Source organism: Dermacentor andersoni, chromosome 10 (genome assembly GCF_023375885.2).
Source record: "Dermacentor andersoni chromosome 10, qqDerAnde1_hic_scaffold, whole genome shotgun sequence".
In the NCBI taxonomy this organism is placed as follows: Eukaryota; Metazoa; Arthropoda; class Arachnida; order Ixodida; family Ixodidae; genus Dermacentor; species Dermacentor andersoni.
The window spans coordinates 94,715,861-94,732,304 of NC_092823.1; the positions used below are offsets into that span (position 1 = coordinate 94,715,861).

Genomic DNA, 16,444 nt, shown 5'->3' on the forward strand with positions numbered 1-16,444 from the left:
GAATGTTGTGTGAAGCTTCGCTGGATTTAGGCTTTTGGAAGAGTTTCCTGATTAATCCGTGCTATCGTTAGAATCCCCTGGATAGGAAAGTCATACCCGGAAAAAAATATATATTCAGGAAATCACCGGACGCCCCTTCAATATGCATTCGCGGGTGCGTTCGACGATATTTAGTAACTTCGTTTTCAATATACCTATGCAAACGATCAAATGGCGCTCTTTGCAGGTCTTCACCCAGGATATGCATGTTAATAACGTGAACTCTTTCTAGGGAAGTCATTGCCATTACTTTAACGCACTAGGTCCATATTAAAACACGTTGTTGTTAAAATAAAGGGGGAAGTAAATTTCAACAGTATCGTCTACCAAGACCTTTTTTTTCTGTTCCGGCTCCTTCCAAGAGGTTTGGTGTCAGCGAGTGTAAATTCACTGTAAATACCACTCACAGCTCGAGCATATATAAGAAGCAGCATACAGACCCCAATCAATATTTCCTATCAGGTTGAACGCTAAGACAACATGCACAAATCAACTGTCTTCGCAGTTCTGGTTTTCATGTGCATCGCACTGCTAATCGTGACTGATGCTCGGCGAAGAAGGGCACGAAGAGATGATGGTAAGTTCCTAAGCGTGATTTTCCTTCAAATACTATTCGGAATGATGCATGAAGAAACACATGTCTGTAGTAGCAGCACTCTTTGTAATTTATTTGTCCCATCGTGAGGGCAAGCCCTATAACTTCAGTTCGTTTTTAAAAAGTTCTGCATTACAAAAGCTGTTTCACGCTCTTTAATTTTTTTATTTTTTTCAGGTTCTGGGTTATAAATTAGTGAGCACTTTCTTAGAAATCTAAGGATTTAAAAAGGGGAGATAACTTTGTTCATTTGAATTAAGTTTCTTGAAGATTTGGAACATTGACGATAGGGGTTATGTTTACAGGCATGCCCCATCAATTCGAGTTCGGCTGCCTATTGAATATGCCTCTCTTCAGCGCCGTGCAGTGGTACCTTTTCATGATCGGAATTTAAAATTGAGGGATTGCGGGTCCGTCACATACGCTTCGCATTCTTAGGTGAAGAAGGCGAAAAATTCCGACATTTCATTCATGCTACCCCTTAGATGGCCCCATAACAACGGCGTCTCTGAATTGCTTTAAAAAGTAGTCTAACTACACCAATCAACACGAATTCCCGCTGCGTTAATAATTTTGAGCTGCACTCAGTGTAGCCGCGTTCGCATTTCCGCTTCCAACGGATGCTGCCATTCCCACTTTTCTCCCCTCGCGATGCAGCCTTACCTTCAGGCATAATGTAAAGCATGTGTTGAGTATGAATTTAAACAGTATTTTGTGGTATCTGTTCTCATGTGCCAAGCGATCATAGCTGCATGTGGAACTGTAGCGGCTACAAGCATGCAGTAATCGATGGGACTGACCCTTTCATGTACCGGTTGAAAAATATGACTGTTCCACCAGTCTGTACCAAAAAACACTCTTTGATACAGATTCCCAACTCCTGAACGCGCCCGGGGTAATGTGCTATGGGACTAAGACATCACTATACCGGGGTTCCTACTACGCATACTTACGGCTCATCTATCGCCTAAATATATTGGCTTGATTTTCTTTATCGAGAAAAATTCCTGCAATCAGAGAACACGGTAACTGATAGAAGCTGTGCTCTTTCCAAGAACAGTATTGCGACAAAGAAAATGCGAACTGAAGACGTATTAGTGAATTACACTTTCACAATAGCAGAATGGTCACTTTCACTGCGAAAGAAGAGTCGGTAAATCCCAAGATGCGAAAGAACAAAATACCGATGCCGGCGCGGTCTTGATGTTCCTAGAATCACTCGACGTGACAATTCGGGCAGCGTATGCGCGGGCGTAGTAACTATAGTTCGAAAAAAGCCACATTGTAGACTTCGATAACTAAGATATTCAGAAAGGTAATGTTGCAAACTTATTAACCCTGAAAAAACACAGTCACGTGAAAATATCTTGAAATCTATAACGTCACAGTAGTGTGGTCGCGCTGAAGTATCGGTCCAGAATTCCGGGAGAAGCAGGGGAGGTTTGACCTTTCTATGTTTATGTATTTGTAAATCTCTAGGCTAACGTAACGATAGTAAGGCTATAAAACTGCAATTGACCAATCATAACTATTTACCCTATTGTAGATTGTCTTTGAAAATATACAACTCGCCTTTACGGAACCAACTGCTTTGCCCCCAATTGGGAGGCAGTAGCTTGCTTTACTCCCAGCTGTCCGGGAGGTTCGCTTTTACAATTGAGTTTTCTTCAAACACCTGAAGCAATATACGCGTAGACAAAATGACATCTTTCCGAGTTTAGCCAACGATGTAATAGTTCGCGTTAGCGAAAGACAATGCCACGATACGGTATCAGTATTTAAAGCATATAAGAGATATTACACCCTTGGCATCTTGCGCCAGGTCGTGCCCCGCGATATTTACATAAAATGGTCACGCTAAAGCGAAACCTATTCCCATATAAACAGTTTAAGCATTTTGCTTTAACAGCTGTGACAATTGCTAAATCTTAGAAATCCCTAAGGAAAGCAGTTCTCAAAGCAAGATTTGCAAATGTATAAATTAATTCACTTTTCTTCTCTTTCAGTATGTGATAAACGAAACCACACTTGCGTATACCCTGACAGTAAGTTATATTCATATGTAATTATTCTTTATAGCCTGAATCTTTGTGTGCAGTAGACCAGAACAATATTTTTAAAGATAATAATTTTTCCAGATGGAGGTTTTGTGCACTGGTTAATGGCAATAGCATACCTCTGGCCTATGGGCATTCTAATGATAGCTCTTTGTCTTTTCCGGTGATTATCGCGGTAGGTGACCGGAATTTGCCGATAGAAAGAAGCCTATGCAAAGGACTCGTGGCAGTAATGAAACTAGTTGCGTTCATGACAGAACGCCAACTAGTGCTTACTTCCACTAGTGCTTACTTACAGTAGTGCAACTAGTGCAACTAGCACGTGCTTTTGCGAGAGAGCCTTGTGCCGCCTAAAAATGTAGATGCTCTCTCTGGTAGTGGCACTTAGTCACGTATTAGCCCCGCACGTGTGAGCGGTTGCGGGATGCATTGACCTCGTGTGCTACCGTTATCAAAACGCGATGTTTTGTCCCGCCAGCTCGCCATGCTTGAACACATATCAACTAGCGCAAAGACACGTGATTTGCCAAATACGAAGGCAAACGACCTGAAAATCGTCACGCCTCAGAGAAGTAAACGAACGGAGAAGAAAGCAAGAGTGCGCTGCCATTGTCGTGCCAAATTGTTCCCGCTGTCATGGTTCCGCAATCGTTACGCCTTCTTAATTGTCCTGCCGCCGGCACAGCGGCGCCATTAAATGTTTTCTCACCATTGCATCGGCTTAGGCCAGTCGTCGTCATGCTGTCATGCCATCTACCACCAACACATCACGACAACAATGTGTGCTGCCATCTTTAAATATAATTTAGACGTGAGAACACAACTGTTTAAGTATTGCCAGCATGCACTACCGGAAACAAAGGGCCCAGAACGAGGGAGCGTAGACCGAATTGCATCGCGACGCTATCTACCGGAATCAAATGCGCCGTCATCAGCGTTCTAGAAAGCCGCAAAGCGCGTGCCGGGCCCAAGAATTGTTTCAAAAGCTTCCGTCTGTGTTGCTCTTAGAGAGGCGCTATTATTACTGCCTAAAGCTGACAAACCTCTCACAAATGTGCTCTGAATCTGCACTTTCTTTGCATTGCCTCTTCGAGAGCACTTAGCGACGTCATTAAGAGCCAGGCAGTCCGTGCCACATGCTAATAAGTTGAAACTCTTGAATTTCCTTGGCGATAGATGAATACAGGTGCCTTCGATGAAGTTTATATACGCATAGATAATATTCATCTTTGTCTAATATAAGTATTCGGATACCCATCGCCAAATACTGTTACTCACTTTTATAGTGCATGTTAATTTTGGAGGGTTTTCGTTTACGTGCAAGCTGTCGCTTATGAAACGTTTTACTTTGTAAGATGTTACACAATAAGTGCACTAATGAAGTTTTGAACATGATTACCATATTAAATTTGCTTAAAGAACAATTTTCCACTTTGCCTAAATAACACCAGCTGAAAATAATATTGCAATTGCTATGCACCGTTAAGAGGGCCGCTGCTAGATTCTAGAGCTGTGCGCTTCCAAATAAAAATTTTGCTTTACAGACAACGCGATGTCCTGGAATCATTTGACCTTGTTGCGCTAAAGTAACACTAGGAATTTTAACAATATTATAAGCTCGGCTTCTATTGAGCCGAGCTTCTATTAAGCTCGGCTTAATACAAGCTCGGCTTTTAACAACAAGCTCGGCGAAGCTGCGTACGCAAAAAGAAACCCAGCGAGGTTCTAACAGCTCCAGTGTAAATTTCTTATCTATTTTTACTCAATTTAGTATTAAATTATATACTTCATTTTAACCTCCTTCTCTGATGCGGACACCTAAATGTTTTCCCGTTACACAGTTCTACTACGACATTCTTCGGCAAACATATGATAGCTGAATTTGTTGCTCATCTGAAAGATTGCAGGATGACATTTCTCATACACCAGGCCCACTAAAAAATACGCAAATAATATAATATGGAAGTTAGGATATGGTGCTCCTGTGCTGCTGCAGGTGCAACAGTGAAGTGGCACCATTTGCATAAAATAGTGGACATTAGGCGCACTATACCGTAAAGCGATTACAACCAGTTTCTATTCCATTTCTGCGATTAGCCTTCTGCCTTCCCCAACTGTTCAAGCATTTTGTGACCATGGCTATTTCGCCTGTTTTTCTTTTGTGCAACGTCACAATTTTATGAAATCGTCGCATCTGATATGAGGCACGTGCGGACAATAATCAGCAAACACTAGGCCGAACATAAAAAAAAACTAAGGTTAATCTCTACACATTTTTTTGCAATTAACACATTGCTATACGTAAAAAAATTTCAGGCTGGGCCAACTTTCCCTGTGTGCAACGCGACGTCACAAACGCACAAAAAATAATCCCGTCAAAATGGCGTGTGTGAACATAAGTGCGTTAATATGCCAGAACAATATTTTGTTCTCAAAACAGCCGGAGACTTTCCTTTCCAAATGGAATATAACATGGCTGCCCTTACAGCCCAATACCTGTGGTACTGGGCACTTCGAGCTGCCGGGTAGAAAATATTTTTTTTTTTGCCTATAGTAAACAATTTCAGGTGGCAGTATAACGTGCTTTAGTTGTTTCGACACGTACATGACTTCGTTCCTGCGAGCTCTACCTCACTGTTGATATGTTTTAGCAACTATTTTACCTGACCGTTTCATGCAGCTGCGATTTTGAACCCGCCACCACAAGTTAGGCTGGGGACGCAGGCCAATCTTACGCGCTGTCACTACTTCCCTCACTCTGCACTCTACTTCCACTGCGCAAGCTTGGCCCCGTTGAAACACTCTCCACTTCTGCGCTCTCTTCTCTTCTTAACAACCAATTAGATCCTAAAAACCTGTCATGGTATGCAGTGCCATTCACTGTGAAAGCAAACAAATGTGACCTGTAAATCCGCACGGCGTTTCATTGGAATGTTCAAAGGAATCTGGGGGCTACGGTCCAATATCTACGTTGGCGGTCAGGAAAACTGACGTCAAGAAACTGCGATAAAATCTGAGGAGAATAGTTTTACCTTACAGGACCCTATGGGTCAGTGAATAAAATGCACGCAGAAATATACTGGCAAAGACCTTCTTCGAGTAGGAATAATTCATTTGAATAAGTTTTTCATAGCTGTAATGCTCGTCCAAAAATTTAACATGCCGTTTGCACGGAAAGTCAGATGATACTTATCTCTTCGAAGTCCAGAAAAGGTTCGCGCCATTCCCATGAGTTAGCAGCAAATATGGGCGAAATCTTGACAGTCGTAGGACACACTGTCCTTGCTGCTTAAACCATTGAAAGACATCCACAAATCTTGCCCGAAATAATTCAATCCCAAAAGCCGTTGAATAAAGAGTAGGTATTGCCACTAGGTGTCACGAGTCAGAGAAAGTAGTTACGACTGGGACGCGCGCTCTGCAAGATGCGGGTGCGCAGGAAGATGAAGTGGAGACTGAGGACTCAGGCTTAAGAATATGCGCGACATCTCGTCCAAATGTCTGTCTTGCCGATGCTGTGCACATCACCAAGTGAAATTTAGTGACAAAAGTTAGGAGGAGCAGGGTGGGAAAAATCTTGTGGGCAAACGCGCAACTAGCAACGGAACTTAAGAAAGTTTTCGTGCCTTAGTCTAGAAGGCAAATTCGTACTGCTGGCGGGCATATCGTAACGCTGTTGGGCATGTGCGCGGTTAGAGTGCAAATTTGTGAGTCTATTTTTCTGGCCAGCTGCCTTATACTTGGCGATTGTTTTTGCGACAACATCCATTTATCCGAAAAGCAGCAAAATAAATGCTAGAAATACGAACGTCGTTCGATGCAAATTACAAGGAATATTCCCATGTAGCGTAAAAATGTCCATCTGGAGAGCAAAGAAAAGGAGACAGGCTTACGGCAATGACTTCCCGATTTTGTCTTTCCATTTAGGCGTAATACGTAAGCGCTTGAGTACCGTGCTTTGCGTACACGTAAAGGGAATTAATGGAAAACAAAATGGAGCCCCTAACAAAGGAAATTGTCATATCCTATCTCTTTCCTTAGAGCACTGATATACGATTATTTGGACAACGCCATGATAAGAGGCTCAGTAAACGGAAATTTTCATCCCGTTAGTTATATGTTGGCGCTAGCACAACTGCCTACTTTTGTGATAACCGAACGCCTTACACTCAAATAAGTGGGATAACTTGTCTAGGTTTTATGCCATATATTATCGTACTTTCTAATGTAATCGCATACCTTCTGTTATGAGGTGAATCGCTACGCGGTCACCAGTCGAAATAACATTGTACAGCAAAAATTTAGTTCCGTCTCTCAAGTTTCTGTACTTGCTGTTCGCGCCGTCGATATGTTACAGTGTGATTTATTGTATGGTTTAAAGCTAGTACAGTTTCCCGACGCGGTATGGCGCTTTGACTGTGGCGTTGCACTGCCGAGCTTGTGATTGCGGGTTTGATCACTGGCTCGGCGGCTGCATTTTCACGCTGGCGAAATGCAAATGCTTGAGTACTTAAGTACATGCAAAACATGAACACTTTGGTACATGCTAAAAAATTCAAGGTTGTGAATGACATTCCGACACTACAGTGTTCCCCATAATCGTCAGAGGAATTTAAGCATTTATATTCGTACTCCTTATATTTTTCAACATGATCTGAAAATTATTTTGGGAAAGTTGAAGACAAACTAGAGCAATATTACGATACGTGTTTGCCAGCTGTGTTTAAAGTCTTGCTGTGGGATTCGTTTTCAGAAGTATCACGGGAGCTCTAAACTCAGACAAAGAGAAAACAAAGTATGTTACTATTGTGGATCAATGGTAAAATTTATCGCTAGATGTGATGAAGATTAGCCATGCGATTGCAATTCAGTCTCATTAAAGCGTTTCTTCCGCTACATTTCGGAGTGCGCGAAAGAAATAATGTGCATTTGAGGCTCACAAGTTTTTTTTTTTACTTCATCTGCACAATGGTGCAGAAATAGTAAGATCAATTTGGGATGCTGGTATTCTGACCTGGAGTTTCGGCTGTGTTCTGACTGCAGTGTGCAGGAGCTGCCCACAAAACATTAAGCATAGTTATTTAAGGCTTCCAGTATTCTACTTCGACAATAAAACACAAGAGTGCGAGGAGGCTGAAGGCGAAAGCTACAGCTGTAACAGTTTCGGGAGTCTCGATGATTGCTATCACTTCTGCGGGCTGGATAATTCAGATGAAGATTGAAGAACAAACCGCAAAGGTGAGTAACTACTTTCAACACATACACTTAGCCTAGGTAAAGGACAGGCAGATTTAACACAACAAAAAAATTTACTTCTGCATTAAACGTTGATTGCGTGAGCATTATAAACGTAAAAGGCAGATGACGTTTGGTCCTAATACAAGTGCGTCCCCTGAATGCCAATGTAGCCAAAAATAGCAAAGACGTTGTTGGTCAAAACAATAACCTGGACTTCTATGTGGTCCGAGGATTGATCATGACATATCCTCATTAAAAAGCAATCACATATAGTGGCGTAGTGCTGGGTATAGCGTTACAGCTGCCCACAGTTGCGAGGAAGTCTGAGGTGGTAGTCTTGTCACACCCTTAATGCAGGTTGGAGGTACATTTATTTCACCGTAATAAGGGGGGGGGTGGCGCCATCTAAATTTCACGGAAAGGACGTGTTGCTTGACTAACTTTTTTCTCTATCACATTCTGACCGTGTGGAGCCAAACACGAGGACGGTGGCCCTCCAGGGGACTTTAGAAAAAGTTTTCTGAGCCACCTATGCATGCTCTATTTCATGAGAGAGCAGGGGGTCAAAGACAAACGTGGTGGCGATGCTCAAGAAGGCTTTGTTGGACACAGATGCGGGCTGCGTAAGAAGACGCTGCCTGTGAAGCTGGTCGATCTTTCAGCAAAGTTTATGTTCAGTTCATATATGTTCAGTTCATATAGTTTAGGAACTGTTAGCCAGTGCCACTCAGAGCCACGGTTGGCCGATGTGGAACATCCTTTGTTGCCCCATAGGATCACGTACCACGCGAACTTAGGACAGCAGGCACGTGGCTAAACAACCGTCGTCTGCTACCTAATGACATCAAGGCTGCCTGATTCGACACACATGCCATGACCCTCGCGTAATGCCGAAGTAGTGGGTTAGGCTCTCAAGGGCGGCAACTTATTTTTTCGTTAACTTTCAATTCCCTTTCCTTTATTAGATTCTACATCACAATTTCAACCGTAGCTAATTTTCCCAATGTTTTCCTTTGCTTCATTGTCTGTTGGCTTTATATGGTCACGATTAGCGAAAACCGAACCCCTCTTTTTCCCTTCTTCTATCTGTTAATATATAACCTAAATACCCCAGCAAGTAAATGGCAAGACGTCGGCGCGGTAGCTGAACTGGTACGAGCATCGCACGCATATTGAGAAGACGTGGGCTCGTATACTACCTGCGAACAGTTGTTTTTTGGCCCACATCAATTTCAATTGAATTATAATTTTTTATTTCAATTACTATGTACAGGTAATTTACCTTATGTTGTCCTTGGTGTCCTTGTTTTATTTTTGGCGCCTTAAGGTGTGCTTATTAAAAATCGGGCCCCTTGGTGCCCCTTCTTTTCATTCGCACACACACACACACACACGCACGCGCGCGCGCACACACACACACACACACACACACACACACACACACACACACACACACACACACACACACACACACACACACACACACACACACACACACACACACACACACACACACACACACACACACACACACACACACACACACACACACACACACACACACACACACACACACACACACACACACACACACACACACACACACACACACACACACACACACACACACACACACACACACACACACACACACACACACACACACACACACACACACACACACACACACACACACACACACACACACACACACACACACACACACACACACACACACACACACACACACACACACACACACACACACACACACACACACACACACACACACACACACACACACACACACACACACACACACACACACACACACACACACACACACACACACACACACACACACACACACACACACACACACACACACACACACACACACACACACACACACACACACACACACACACACACACACACACACACACACACACACACACACACACACACACACACACACACACACACACACACACACACACACACACACACACACACACACACACACACACACACACACACACACACACACACACACACACACACACACACACACACACACACACACACACACACACACACACACACACACACACACACACACACACACACACACACACACACACACACATACATATATATATATATATATATATATATATATATATAATTGATACAACTACTCGATTCTGATGAAGGCCGGACCCCGGCCGAAACGTCAATAAGCTGCTTCATACGCGCGTCTACTTCACTGTGAATATGTACCCGGACCCAGAACTGCTTTTCTGCTGGTATATATATATATATATATATATATATATATATATATATATATAGGGCGACCGGTGTTTACCTCAGCAGTCAATAACCGTAAGGAGTTCTCGAATGCAAGCGACGCTTTCTATTGGTCAGTGCGCTGTTCTTTCTATCTAGCATTATTTGCATTACGCGCTGCGTTGCGCCAATGGGTAGCCCCGCGTGTAGTTGCAAACTCGTTCGAGTAATCGTTGTTGTTGTTACATAACTAATTCCTGGATCATACCTCCCTACAAGGAGAGTGGCCAAGAAATAGGCAATGAGTGGAGTCGTTCTTGTTGCCAAACTCATGGCTCGAAACCAGTATGGGGGTTTATCAAGAGACGAGTGGAACTTTCCAAATTATAACCACGAAAGAACTTCCAGGAGTATACCTTGCAACGCTACACCTTGTTATCGGTGGCATTGCATCGCTTTGCCTGCGAAACTGTCATTTGTTTGTACGTGACAGCAAGCCCAAGACAAGATGGACATAACCGCTTTGGCTGTTCTCGCCAGAGAGAGAGAGAGAGAAGCAACTTTATTTGCCGCTGTAGGGTAGGAAGTTAGGGCAGGTAGGCCTAGTGTGGCTCCCAGGTGGGGGCAACCTCTTGGGCCCACGAGACGAGTGCGAGTTGCGTTTTCTTGTCTGCTCTTGTCAGCAGCTGGTTCCAACCCTCCTCGGAGGGAGCTGGCAGCAATGATTGTGGGGGAAGGTTACCCTCGCATCACCAGAGAATGTGTGCCCGAGTGGCGAACACTCCATGGTCGCACATCGAATTATGGGAGGACGCCCGCCGTCATGGCACCCGGAGAGGAGAGGGGCAAATGCTACGGTAAATCAGTGCTATGCGGCGGCTCTATCGCCCTGCCCTTTAAGGAAGGCTCCAACTATCCAAGAAATAGGAAGAGGAATTGGGGCGGATTAGGTTTCTTTCTTTCATCTTTAAATGGCATGGCGAACCCGCCGTGGTTGCTGAGTGCCCACGGTGTTGGGCTGCTATGCAGGGGGTCGTGATATCGAATTCCGGAGAGGACGGCCGCCTTTCGATTGGCGTGAAACACGAAAACACCCGTGTACTTAGATTTAGGTGCATGATAAAGAACCTCTGTCGGTCGAAATTTTCGGAATCCCCCACTACGGCGTCCCGTAGAATGAGATCGTTGTTTTGGTCCGGAAAATGCCATGATTAAAAAACTCACGTCGGAAGGCGAGATAAACATCCCACAAAAAAGGCGCAGAATAAAAAGAGACAGCAGGTCCTGCGGCGCCTTTTGTTTTATTAGTCTGCCTCATTTTTGTGCGCTGTTGATCCGTGACGAGACGCTCGCGTAGAAGTACTAGTAGGCGCTACATTAGACGGCAACATCAGCGCAATAGCAGTGCCAATATGTGGGCAACAGCGGTGCCATCGAAAAATGCCGACTGTTTGTCGCTAATACACGACATTTGTTCTACACATAGTCAAGAGTATTGTGCTACTAAGTGGTATAAAGCTTGAAACCGCTGATCAACGACGCAAGAAATGCAAGAATGGTGAAAGTAGCAACGCAATCAATGATCTACCTCATGTATGAATGACAAAGACAACATTCAGGCAGGAAAACAGCTTGGTGATTAACAACCTACTGACGTGTACGATTCCCTGTAAAGAAACGAAAACTTCATTTGAAGAAGAACACGATAGAGAGGCTCCTTCTACAAGTAGCGATGAAATTAGAATTGCCCTGCGTGGACATGTTTCAGGGAAAAGTGCATGAAGAAACAAACATTTATTCAAAGATGGAGGAGATATGTTGCTGGAAAAGCTTTCGGTGATTTATACGGAATTCCTAACTACTTGAAGCTTGTACGAGAGAGCAGGAAGAATACCACATTATACCAAACGATAAGACGGGAGATGTTTAAGAACTCAAGAATGATAGGTCCATTAGATTGCTTTCAGTGTTGTATAAGATATTCAAGATGATGTCCATTAGAATCAGGGCAGCAATTGACCTACGTCTACTAAACGAACAGGCTTGCTTCAGGAAGGAATATTCCGTTCTGACTCACCTCCATGTCATGAATTAGTAAACTGAGAAAACTGCTATGTACAATAAACTTCTCAATATCGCAAGCGTGGATTATAAAAAGGGAATTAACTCACTAGAGATACCAACAGCCATGGAGGCACTGTGCAAGCAAGGAGTACCGGGTGCCTACGCGTATATCATGCGAACCATCTTCAAAGATCCCACAGCTACTTTGGTACTACTCAAGAAAAGTAGAAAATTGTCTACCAAAAAAAAAGGGGTCGGAGAAGACACAATACCTGCAATGCTTTTCAATGTACACTTAGAGTAAGTACTCAATGAGTTGGACAGGAAAGGTTTAGGAGTGAGGATGGACAGCTAATATCTCCAAGAACCTTGGGTTTGCAAATCACTTCAACCTGTTCAGCCACGCTCGGGATGAATTGCAACAAATGATTGAGTGACTTAACCGAAATAATTTGACGAATAGTATGCAGATTACAAAGTTCTCCATTAGCCTAGTAATTTACCAAGAATTGTTTATCGCCCGTCAGCCGCTAAAGCTGGGGCAGGAGTACGTTTATCTAGGTCAATTACTCACAGGCACATTGCTCATGAGAAGGAAATTGATATAAGAATAAAAACAGATAAAACTACATAGAACAGCCGTTACCACATCGTGACTGGATGCCTGCCACTGTCGTTGAAACGAAAAGTGTATAATCATTGCATTCTGCTGGTGGTAACATATAGAGCAGAAATTTGGAGGTTAACAAAGAAGCTCGACAAGTTAAGGACCACGCAAGAAGCAATCGAACTAAAATTTTAGGCGTAATGTTAATAAGCAAGAATAAAGCGGTGTGGACAGGAAGCAAATGGGATTAGCCGATATTCTAGTGGATATTAGGAAAACAACACGAAGCTGGGCAGGCTATGTGTGGTGTTGGCCAGATAACCGGTCGCCCATAATGGGTGCAGAAAGAAGAGAATCGCCGTCGCAGGTTGGGTGACTGCGCTTCTGACTGCGGAAATCTAAGCGTGATGATGAAATTAGCAAATTTGCGGGCACAAGTTTGAATCAGCTAGTGCTGAACAGGGCTAATTGTAAAACACTGAGAGGGCCCTTCCTGCTGTAGTAAACAGAACACAAGTAGGCTGATGGCGATGCGTGTACTATATATTATATTTAAATTACTGTGTTCTGCTAAATTACAATAACACATTTGCGCACACCCACATGACGCACTCACTAACACTGTATTTTATATGTAAGGTGAAAAACGATTATCTTCGATGATGAAACCAGAGCAAAACCAAATGGCAAAATACAGAAAACAGATTATAAAAAAGACTCTTCCGAGTACATGTGTAGAGTTAGTGGAATTATATTGAGTACGCACAATTCGATTTACTTACTCTAATGTGCTTGTTTAAAATTGATTGCAGGTTTCTGTATGACAATATTCTGGATATCACACCGGAGGCAGCACGTGGAAATTATTCAAAGTGGTTTTGGGGATCCTTATGAAAATTTTGCTCAATAAAAGATTTTGCATTTATTTTTGTGTCCTGATTTCATACCAATTATTTAATTTTATTGATGTCACGGTATATCGCTGTCACAGTTCACCACAATATTAGAGCACTCATGATGCAAGAATTTTCTGTTTGAATCATTCATGTTAACCCTCTCGGGCCTGAATTTCTTCCTTAAGGCATTTTTTTACTTAACAGCTCAGTGTGAAAGCTCTAAGAATGATGACACAAGAATATATTTTTTTTAAATTTCACAATTGCTACCGATGTTACCGTTATGGTGTCAAATGACCCCACCAGAAGTCAAAGGTGGTGAATCAGCGCACCCTTTGAAAAACGTACACGTTCAGTTCAATTAGTTTGCTTTGGTGTTAATGGTCAGTCAATAATCTGCACGCACCTCAATGTCCCATAGAGTTTATCACAATTTCACCTCAATCACAGTCCCGAACGAGCTTATACTCCAGAAAGCAAGAAATATCCCAAATATGCTTATATAAAACGCACTAGGTAACATGAAAGAAATCCAATTCACTATTCTGAATCTCAGTTTTAAAATCACTGGGTGCTAATGCCGCCTAATTCGCGTACAGAAAAATGCACTATTAAATGAGTCGCGAAAATAACCTTGCTTGTAATTGAATAACTCGTATTTCTAATGTGAAAGAAATATATGACGACAGGTGCCCATTTCATTTGGCGCTGACGGCTTACTGAAGTGAAAGTAATGGTGTTGCCAGTTTTGAGTTCTTCGATTCCTTTTTTCGCAATACAGTAGTTGCATTGCACTATTCGCCCTAAACTTCTGGAAATTGCCTGCAGGTTACCTTAGGGGTCACGAAGAAAGCTGAACTCTTTTCTTTTTATATGTATTATGAACTGTGTGGGAAGTTTTATGTAATGCCGTCCAATAATACCGCCACGGCCGAAAGGATTAACGGCTGTCGCGTGTACGGACTTTTGAATGTAGGATATATTTAAAAATTTATTTTCAATAAATCTATGCCTTAGCCGCGTGGCTGTTGTGTGTGGTCATTTCTTATTGTCATTCACTTTTTTATTCCGAGTTCCAAATATATAAGCTACGCAGAATGTCCAATAGAATTATTTTTCTACCAACAGTAGTTTCCTATTGAAGACTATGTCAGGCTATGCCTAGAAAAACCTTCACAATTGTTCACCAATTCACTGTCAGGAATTTTGTCCGCCCGAAAATTGGGGCACCAACAAAGAGAACTGAACTTACAAGAACGCACACGTAGAGAAAAAAATGCAAGAATAAAGGACACGTACTACTGGAGGTGAATGACGAGGTGCCAGTGAGATGTGCAGTAGCAATGAACGGGGAAACACACAATTCTTTGCTTTTATGTATTGAGAAACACTTTAAAGACAGTGCAGAGGGCACACATGTTTGCGTGCTCCTAGTTTAACGACTAGGCTCTAAATTCTGCTTGACCCTTTGGAATGGGATGTCTTCACTGAATGGGCGTTTGCTTCGGACCTTTCTGTTCGCAATTCCTTATAATATTCGCCTGTATTTGATTCGCACTAAAACAGGACACACTGACCGTTTACATTGAAATATTATGTTGTGCTCTCTTTTATTTATTATACTACTGTAAAAGAACCAAAAGAAAGAAACACGGCATTACAGCTTGAAACAATGCAGCAACACTTGAAGCCGCCTCAAACATGTCACATGGCACAAAATCAATTTAGGACACTATGCGTCTTACAAAATGTACGCAAACAAATCATGGCCCCTTCCTGTCTGCGAAGGTGGTCTAACAGCAAAGCTGCGTTAGTTACACCAGGTGTTACACCATGCATGTCAAACTTCGGAATCTGCCTACATATTAAATCTTGTTTCATTATTGTCTCACCTCATTTTCGCTTTTCTGTGCTTCGCGTGGTGAGTATGCTTAAGGAGGCATGGATGGACGCAAAACTTTAATGAAACTTTAACTCAGCGCGCTGCGGGCAGCTGCCACGTTGGGGCAGTCAGGCCATGCCCGACCGCCGCATCGTGGGCCCTCTGGACAGGCCATAGTTGCGCCCCGGCATCCGGGCTCTTGATAGTGGAGAGCCACTTGTCCTTATTGATTTGTTGTGTGCCGCGTAACGAGGGGCAACGCCTCAACATGTGGTCTAGTCTAGCTAAGTCATTGCAGTGCCTGCAAGTACTAGTGGCATAGGTGACGGGATAAAGCTTGTGGAATAAAGCCGGTCTGGGATACGAGCCTGTTTGCAATAATCTGAGGGTCAATCATCATCATCATCAGCCTGGTTATGCCCACTGCAGGGCAAAGGCCTCTCCCATACTTCTCCAACTACCCCGGTCATGTACTAATTGTGGCCATGTTGTCCCTGCAAACTTCTTAATCTCATCCGCCCACCTAACTTTCTGCCGCCCTCTGCTACGCCTTCCTTCCCTTGGAATCCATTCCGTAACTCTTAATGACCATCGGTTATCTTCCCTCCTCATTACGGGTCCTGCCCATGCCCATTTCTTTTTCTTGATTTCAACTAAGATATCATTAACTCGCGTTTGTTCCCTCACCCAATCTGCTCTTTTCTTATCCCTTAACGTTATACCAATCATTCTTCTTTCCATAGCTCATTGCGTCGTCCTCAATTTAAGTAGAAC

General features: G+C 43.1%; 1 long non-coding RNA gene across 1 annotated transcript; it reads left to right on the top strand.

Annotated features, from left to right (window-relative positions):
- Positions 1-2,639: 2,639 nt before the first annotated feature.
- Positions 2,640-13,817, top strand: LOC129380263 (uncharacterized). The gene is made up of 3 exons (XR_008608283.2): positions 2,640-2,679; positions 7,735-7,929; positions 13,705-13,817. It is a non-coding gene; the product is annotated as an uncharacterized lncRNA (long non-coding RNA).
- Positions 13,818-16,444: the final 2,627 nt, after the last annotated feature.